Source organism: Melospiza melodia, chromosome 1 (assembly GCF_035770615.1).
Source record: "Melospiza melodia melodia isolate bMelMel2 chromosome 1, bMelMel2.pri, whole genome shotgun sequence".
In the NCBI taxonomy this organism is placed as follows: Eukaryota; Metazoa; Chordata; class Aves; order Passeriformes; family Passerellidae; genus Melospiza; species Melospiza melodia.
The window spans coordinates 143,712,395-143,722,271 of record NC_086194.1 but is presented as its reverse complement, the minus strand read 5'-3'; positions in this window follow the sequence as shown (position 1 = coordinate 143,722,271).

Below are 9,877 nucleotides of genomic sequence, written 5' to 3'. Positions count from 1 at the left end.
ATGTTTCTGTAATTAGGTTTAGCAATTTAAAACATATTTTCTTTTATAATGAACACTTAATCACAGAAAAAAGTAATAAATTTTGAAAAAAGAAGACAGGATTTTGTAAATAGGAGTAAAGTAAATTATTGTACTCGTGGTTATTCGTTTCCTCTAACATTCAAATATCAAAACCTGAAAGAGAGCAAATAGCTCACCTCTTTCCCTTGAAAGTAATTAAAGATAAAATATGCTTTACAGCTGTCACACAAATGAAAGAATGGAAACACAATTTCCAATAACAGAAAGAAGAAATAAGTTTTTCTATTATTAGAATTATGTCAAACATACATAGTACTTTCTACTAATATGGAAAAGTCAACATCAGTAGCAAAATTATTTTCACTCCCTTTAAATACAGTGAAAAGCTACATAGAAACTTAGCTATAGTGATACTTGGAAAGCTTCTGGAAATTTTTTTTGTGTGTGTCCTACAGCCCCCAGTGCCCTTATTTCTGTCATGGGAATCGAATATAAAGTCAGTTTATTCATTTTCACACAGAATTTGGTGTCTGGGCCTTCTAGTGCTGAGAAGAGGAGATAAAATTTATATGTGCACAGCAAGAAGCAGAGCTTGAGAAGAACAAAGGTTTTGTTATTGTGCAAAAATTCTGGCATCTTTGGTTACAACAGACAACAAGAGATCTCTTCCCTCGTTTACAAAGATGTTGCAGGTGTTGGAACTATTTTCTTTGCACAGATGTGAGCCATCAGCCTAAAAACCAGACTTCTTGAATAAAAATCAAAGAATTCATAACATTAATTTTTAGGTTCATCAACATTAGAGATAAAAGAATGTCTCTAATGTAGCACTTGGGGATACGTTGCTAAGATTTAAATCCAATTGTTTGGGTTCCAGTCACAGGATAGGAGTTGCAATACAGAATAAAATTCAAGAACTTTCCCCACACATTTTTTTTTTTTGTTTTTCATAGGGTGTGAGTTATGATTTACAGTTATTACTGAACTGAAAATATTCTGTATAGGCTTCAATTAGAAATGGAGTAATTCATTTAGTAAAAATGTAACTCAAGTCTTTCTGCACTACACTTTAACACTGCTATATCTTCAAATAAGTCATTAAATACACTGTGCAGTGCAAATCCATGGTAGACCTGAAGTAAGGAAGACTAGGAAAAATCTAAGGAAAGATTTGGACAGAATGACTGAATGAAGGGAAGTGCAATGCAGAAAACAAAGCAGAGAAATTAAATTGATTAGAAGAGTTGAACAAGGAACAAATATTTGCTGCAAATCTATAGCCAAACAATTAGTATAATAACGTAGAACATGATATTACAGTATAGATATCTTTAAGAACCTCTTAAGAAACATGTAATGTCTTTTGTCCCTACTGATTCAGGAGCACTGACAAAGACTTTCCTTTGATTGTTCTAGACAATTTGAATAACAGAAGATATCTTGTAACCTTCACTTACTATAAAATTTTGAATTTATTTCAAAACATGATTTGTGCCTGCTAAATTTGGTAGGCAAAATTTTGAATGGCTCAGTAAAAAATAAAAAGCTTCCTTTTTCTCACTGCTTTCTTACTGTCATTTAGTATGGATGGCTACAAGGATAGTTAAGATACAGATAGCATATGCAGAATGGGGACAATGACCCAAACTTCTTACACCACTCTGCCCTTGTAGCACAGAAGCCTCAGAGAATTTTCAGCCTGACACTCTAGCCAGAAAGATGTGAGGCAGTTAGAATTGAGAAAGCTGGAAACTCTGGAAGTCTGAAGTAAAGCAATCAAATAATAGAAAGCCTCATGAATTGTTTTAAAAGAGGGAAATGAGAAAGAATCATGGATAACAGAGAAGAAAGAGTAGAAATTAATTAGAGAAGAAAGCATAGAAACTAATTATAGGAAAAGACCGCAGAATTGCTGGACATTCAATGAGAATGGATTTTGTATTAAAAACATTGAACCTTTTATTTTACTAGACAGCTAATTATCTACTCCTCAGTCTTTTGCTAAATAAATAAATTAATTAATTAATTTAAAATATATATATATATACATAAAGGGTCAATAGCAATGACACTTAATATATTCCCTGTTTTTTCCTAATTGCAAATACTGAGTCAGCAGTGATATTGAGGAGACTTTTATTTGTAACTGTGTGCAACATTTTAGGTAAAATGATTACACATTGCTATAGGGTGAAACAAAAGCATTAGCTTGTCAATTTATAGCACATATAGCACAGGAAGAGCAATGACCTGTTGGAACCAGTCCAGAGTAGGGCCTCCAGGATAATTAAAGGAATGGAAGCACCTCTTCTGTGAGGAAAGCCTGAATATCTTGGGTTTGTTCAGCCAGGAAAAGAAAAGGCTTCAGGGTGACCTAATTGTGGCCTTCCAGGTCCTAATGGGGACCTACAAAAAAATGGAACAGGACATTTTGCAAAGGGCATGTAGTGACAGGATATGGGGGAAATGCTTCAAACTGAAATAGAGTAGGTTTAGATTATGCATTTAGGGAAAATTCTTTACTGTGCAGGTGGTGAAGCACTGGAATATGTTTCCCAGAGAAGCTGTGGTTGCTCTGTCCCTAAGAAGGTTCAAGGAAAAGTTGGGTGGGGCTTGGAGCAACCTGTCTAATGGAAGGTGCCCCTGTCCATGACAGGGGGTTGGAAGTAAGTGATCTTTAAGGTCTCTTCCAACCCAAACCACTCTGTGATTCTATCACTTTATGAACATACAGTTATCTTCTCAAAAACTTAAGCCCTTTTAAATCCTGAGTATTCTTTTCCAGAGGAGTTCAGGATTCTTCATGCTATATTACATATATATATTCCTATGTATTAAATGGCCCCTTGCAGCCTTTTTAATAATTATTCATAAAACTCAGTCTTTTAAATACATTTCTTTGAAGAAAAGAGTGAAGCACTGCATGCAGCAAATCTCAGCGGATCTTAACTGATCTCTTTTGCAGGAGGTCCATTTCCTCATTATTTGATGACTAAACAGACTCTTCACACTAGAATAGGCACAAGGTCATAGTCTGTAATTTCTGACCTCCTGTAAAATATAATAATTTTACAGTTTCTTATGGATATCTAGAGGTTCCTGAATATCAAAATATGACATTTTCTTCCCTCCTGCTAATTGAATATTTTAGTAATTTCAACATACCTTGGATGTCAAATGTGAATATTAATGCACATTTTCTTCTGCAGGAAAGGTACATAAACATTATATGTATGTATGTGCATGATTACTTCAATTTCCCTTTTTAAAGATCTTTTCCTAAATCTAGCTGAATGCATGGAACTAGACAATTTTGGATTTTTTTCTGCATCAGAACACATAGCATGAAATCATAATGTTTTCTCAATGTATAACATTTTCTTATCCCCTGCTCTTCCCCATCTGCAGGCATGACCTAATATTCCCCAAAAATAAAAAGACTTTGTCAAATTCACTGGGTATTTTATTGGCAAATATATTCAAAGAAAGGAAATTAAAAATCAGACATATGGATGATATATTTGAAAACATAGGGCTTTTTCCCTGATATAAAATATTATCTGGCTGCCATCTATAAACATATTTAATATGGATGATGAAAAATGAAATAGAAATTGTATACTTCATTTCTTTAATTTTCACAATGGTTGTGGAACGGTTCCAGCAGCTATAACCTTACAGGAGTGTGATCTTTTCTAAATCCATAAGTGTAACAGAAATTGTGTGCACATCTTGACAGCATAGAAAGAGGTAAGTGGTACAAGCCTACATGGTTTCCCACTCAAGTTCCTCTCATATCATGATGTTTTCTCCAAATTAACATTACTTCATTGTGTAGTTACCTTTTGCATTGTAAACTCAATTTAGCAAGACTGAGATATTTTTTCAATTATATTTGAACAAGAAGATAAAAGTCATAAAGTGATATAACATAAAAAACATCAACTATTCTATATCCCAATTTATGTAAACATAAATTGTTGTAGAATAGATACAGTACATAGAATGTCAGGTGTCTAAGTATATAGGGGCTATAATTCCAGAAATTTCCATTTTGAAGCAAGGAATTTGCATGGAGTTGTCTATAGATTTCCCAAAATTAATCTGGAAAAGAGAACAATTATTGAGGAATTAAGGGAAGTATAAATTAAATGAAAACATAATCTATAAAGTATTTTAGATATAGAAGTTAAAATTTATGTAAGCAGAAATGGCAGAGCAGCAGCATGCACTCCTCATTCAGGTTGCTACTTAGCAGCATATATCATGTGGGTTTCCTGAATGACTCCTGAGATTGTACCAAATCAGGAGTAAATTATTCATTGGCATGCATTTTGGAGATTGGTCTCATGTGACTTACAAGCAATAGTTCTGATTAAAAAATAATAAGGAGAAATGAAAGGAAGAGTCTTCATAGCCATGACTCTCAGATTCTTTTTTTGGTGCTCACTCAGAGGCGTTTTTATAAACCTAAATAGCCCAACTACACTAAGCATGCAATGAAGCAAAAGTGGATCATATACCCTTAATTCCACTTTGTACAGGTAGTTACATCACCTCGAATAGAATTCATTTTAACCTGCAGCCAGTTTACTGCTGTAACTTGGGTATATTATCCTTTCAAAAGATAAAGCTATGTTTCAAAGAAATAGAGCAGTTAGAAGATGTGTAAAACTTATGGTCTTTCAGCAAACACAAAAAAACATTGCAATTTAATAGCTATTGTTAGAGTAACAGTAACACTAAATACCAACAAGGAAGCCAATGGAACTTTTTTATTAGATATTGCTTATTCTGTATTAAAACAATGTGTAACACAATGTCTGGCTTTTTCATGCTTTATTTGCCTTTTCTTATTGACAGGTTGTTTTTTTTTTTGCCTATATTGGTTGCTAACAACACTCAACTATATGCAAAAATGAAGAAATCATGAAGCCTGAATGAAGAGAAGTTCAACTTTGGCACCACAAAGAAAATGTTTATACAGTGCTTACTTACCCATCAGCTGAAGTTTGACTAAATCCAGCAGAAGGCCAGGCAAATATGTTCCTAAAACTTTAATATATGCCACAAGGAAATTGAGTATGCCATTCTCCCCATCTACTAGACACCTGCCTCTACTTATTTTGTAATAAAATGTGAAATTGCTTACTTATGAATCCATAACAATGAGAGAAATGAAAAGGAATTCCACTAGAAAAGTAAAGAACTTTTCACTTTTGACAGAAGCTTTTTGTTCAAGGGAAACAAAATCAAAAAGAATAATTTGATACATATTGCTTATTTTAGATAGATATAGCCCATACAGTTTAAAATCTGAAGTTACTTATAAGATTCCTTGGAGTAACATTATGCACAGAAGTTTACTAATAATGCTTTTGACAAAAAATTACTTATAAGTTCAAATGGAATACTAACACTGTGAAATGCTGTTCTCATAATCACTATACCAGTTAATCATTGTTGCCAGGAACAAACAAACAAATAAAAAAATGAGCCATTTAAGTAATTTGATCGGCTTAGAAACATTTGATATCTTAATGCTACTGACTCAGAAATCTGTAATGGAGCAATGTTCTCAAAAACACGATGAGCAAAATCTGGTGCAAGGTAAGTTAAGCTATTTTAAGTTACCAGACTTCTGAACATTTAAAATTAACTTTATGAAAACTTTAAAAACATGGGGTTTAGAACTAGACTTGGAAGAAAAAAGTTGAGCTCTTCTCAGAAACTTCATAGAAAATTAGTGCATCGGAGATGCTAAACTATGCTTGCCAAAGTATTCCTTGAAACATTTTAAAAAACACACCCCCACACACAGATAAATAAAATCAACAATAAAACTAATTTTTTAAATTATGAATGATTCTGTTTTTGATTGGTTCAATCAATTTAAAACACATGAGTAATAATTAATTACAAAACTAGAAGCTAGTAATTCTTCTGGCAAGAGGAATCTTGAGCAAGCCATATTTTGAGGTGCAAACATGTCCTAAAGTTGTTATAAATTTTATGTGGCAACTTGTATAGAGACATTAGCATAGGCACTGATTTGCACAGATACACTTATATGACACTGTGCATATGTGTACAAATAGTATCTTAAGAGAAAATAAAATAAGTGGGATGTAATTAATAAAAATAATTTGAGTATAAAACTAAGATCCTTTCTGTAATTTGCTCAATGGCATTACATACATCTGGATCTCTCTCCCATCAAAAAAGAAGACACTTAAGAAACCAAAAGTAACGATGGAACTCACAGTATATGGTTTAGAACAAAAACTCTTGCAGCCACAGAAGTACACATAGATTTTTTCTTCCCTATGTAGAATTCCTAAGAAGGTTTGGAGAGTTCTTAAAAATAAAAATTCTAGACCATTTTTAGGCTGTATGGTCTTAGAAACTGTGAGAGGTTTTTTAAGAAGTAGAAACTAATACTATAATGCTCTACTAATTCTCTGATAATACTTTTTTGGGTCTAATTGTGAGATTCGAATAACTCTGCTCTGGCATTTACTAATCTATTCCACTCAAACTATTGAAGGACTGATATAATAAATCCATACTAATTTGCATTGACTGTAGATATAAAGAACACATGTAGATTAATATAATGAGATTAATATAAATACTAAAAATTACTGGGTCTGTACTGTAAACAAAGCTTGTCCTCCTATGAGCTGTATTGGTTTTAAGAAATTTCAGGTACTGTTCATTAAGATGAAAAGATAATAGACTTTAGTTCTATATTAAGTTTCATATGACATTTTGAGTAAGAGGCTAAAATAATAAAGAATCAACATATTGCATGTATTCAGAAGCTGGATTTATTGAGAGAACCTATGAAGGATTGTCACAAATTCTGTTTCAGTGGCTTTTTAAAGTCAAGAATGTATTAAAAAAATGTATGCTGTATTTTAATATGCTCCATTTCAGTCACATTTACTTCAACATGACGTACCACTTAATTCGCTGAAGTCCTGTGGCCTGTATTGTGTCACATATGAGACTCGATTACACTGTTTCTCCTGGCTTTATGACATATGAATCCATTAATATCCGCAGAATTAAGCAGTTTTATGTCTGCTAGTTAAAGGCGCGTGACTGCATTAAAGGAGGCTAAAAAGTTACCATATTTCAATGTAAAATTCTTTCTAATGAACTCTTTACATAAGTAAAGATAATAAATAGAGCCTTTAGAAAGATGAAACCTTCAGCATACCTTCCCAAGCTACTTAGCTGGAGAACTGACTAATTTGGAAGCTTAGTGGCACCAGTTGCTCCCAGTGGCAATCTGCCTCTATTCGGGAAAAATCCACATGCATAAAAAAATTACCATGATGATACATTGATAATCTAAGTGTTAGCATGATTAACTATTTCACTTTTTTGATTTCATTTTCATTGCATATTTACCTCTTCATTAAATCTTTCTTTTCTCTCAAATCACCTCATTATAAAATACTTATTCAAGTAAATGGCTACAAATTTAGTGTATAATTTTTATTTTAGTACTCTGATGAGTTATATGCCAAAAACACTGGAAATAGGAAACATGATAAAAATAAATGAAAAATTTAATCTAAATTTTGTGTAATAATTCTTCAACTACTATTTCCACTGAAAATGCATGTAGCGAAACCTTCAAAAACTAAAATATATTTCTTTTATCCAACCTGTTATCTTTTTTATTTTGCCTCTGAATGTTTAAATATTTTCAATGGAAACATTTTGCAACCATCTGGTTCATAGGTGGCAACAAATTTCAGTTAAATAAATATTATTATATTCTTTCTGTTCAAAGTTCAGTCAAGCTCCAGAATTAATACACTTCTTTAGTGAAATAATACCGCAAATAATCAATCTACATTGATTTGGTATGGCAACAGTAGGGTGGAAAAGAGTATTAGTTATTCTGCCATTTTTTTCTATTTGCCCACTTTCTCATGTCTTACATTCTGTCATCCTTTTTTTTTCTGTTAAAAAAGTACACTGTCAAAACCAAACAAACAAACCCAAATACATGAGAAAAAATGACCCTAAATATAAACAATAAAAGACACACACACAGGAAAGATCATCTTCTATTTTATTTTTTCCTCTTTGTCATAAATCACTCCCTTTTAAACCCTTGTATTTATATGTTATTTTTCAGAGCAATGACCTGTATTAATGCCTGTGAAATATTTAATAATAACAAACAAACAAATAAATAAAATAATTTGCAGCATTTAATGAATTATTGGGAAAAGGTAACTCACCAGATCATCAATTTGTGCATCTGCCTTTAGTTTGTTATGTGTGACTGCATACATATTCTTCCATTGCATTGAGTGGAGGCCTGCTTGAGTGTTTGAAGACTTTTTTAGACTAGCAACCAATGCTGGATTGGTTTGATGTTTGCTCAGCTCTTGATTGCACTCTCTGAATTGATAAAGTCTCCAACAACCATAATGGGAACTTGGGGACCTCCCTCCTGTATTTCCACCTAAAGTGCAAATCTAAAGTTAGACAAGATGAATCCCACACACAAGAATTTAAAAAGATGTAATGTTCTTTCATGTTGACTAAATATTTTCAGTAATGACTCTCATGCGCTGAAAGTGAATTTTACAGGTAATGTTATTTAAATAATATTTCCTTTTCTAGTGGAATAAAAGCTGGGAACATTCCTTTACATTAATTCAAATATTAAGCTACAGTTTCATATACTGTGCTGAGGCTATTACCTGAGTACTGTAGTTTTTTATCAATTTTTTCTCTGAGCCTTAGTCCAGCTGGAAAATTCTCACCTGGGACTGCTCTTCTAAAAGCTCCTCCTGCAAATGGCAGGGTTTTTCTTCTGTCTAGCCAATCCCTTCTTCCAGTTTTTCTGTGATTTGCATGCTTTTTTAGCTTAAAACCAGTTTAGATTACATGGTATCATTTAGACGGAAAAGCTTTCATTCCTGCAAAATATTTCTTTTTCTAAAAGTATCCCGTTTAAACCAACATTTTATTGTATTGTTCCACTTATCTCAATGCTTTCTTTCCTGTGTATTAATTACAGGGATGAAAAGTATAAGCACTCAAACTACACTATTTTTACACAGCTGTGTTGAGTCAGAAGTAAAAATAAATAAACAAACAAAAAAGATATATGTCTATATAAATACATATGCAGAGAAGTGGAGGCAGAGAAAAATCGTTTTCTTGAAATTGCATGGCTTTATCAATAGAATATGAATTTAATCCAAACCTACAGAGTGGGCAAGAAAAATACAGTAGAGTAAAACAGAATGCAAATATTGTCAGACTGCGTGCATTTTTCCCCTTTTATAAACACCAAGTAGCCTGTTCCCTTTCTCATAGAAAGAAAAATTTTGAAATTTTTTATGAGAGTTTTTCCCATGAACTCTCGTATCCTACAGAGAGTTTCTGTAGAATAGGTGGCTCCTGTGGATTCCCATACTCATTTGCTGTTATAAATTGGTCTTTTTCATGTTCCTTTATTCAAATGGTATTGTTCTTTTTATCTTTGCTGATACCTAAGACAAGACACTTCACTATCTTGTGCTCCAAAGTCCCAATTTATACAAATCAGTTTTATTCCCCAATAAGTACATAAATACACAGGCATCTATACAAAATTCTAGTAATCTTTAAAAAAATTGGCTTAATTTATACATCCTTAGAAAAATATAACATCTCTGAATGTAAATTGCTAGATAACAGATGTTATCACCACAGCTATCGTTCATGCATTCTTTAAAATTCGTAATTTTTTTTCATCCAGAAATATCATTAGGTATTAAATATTGCAACTATTTTTCTCACTCCAAACTGAAGGCTTCCCCCACCCCTGGTGGATCAG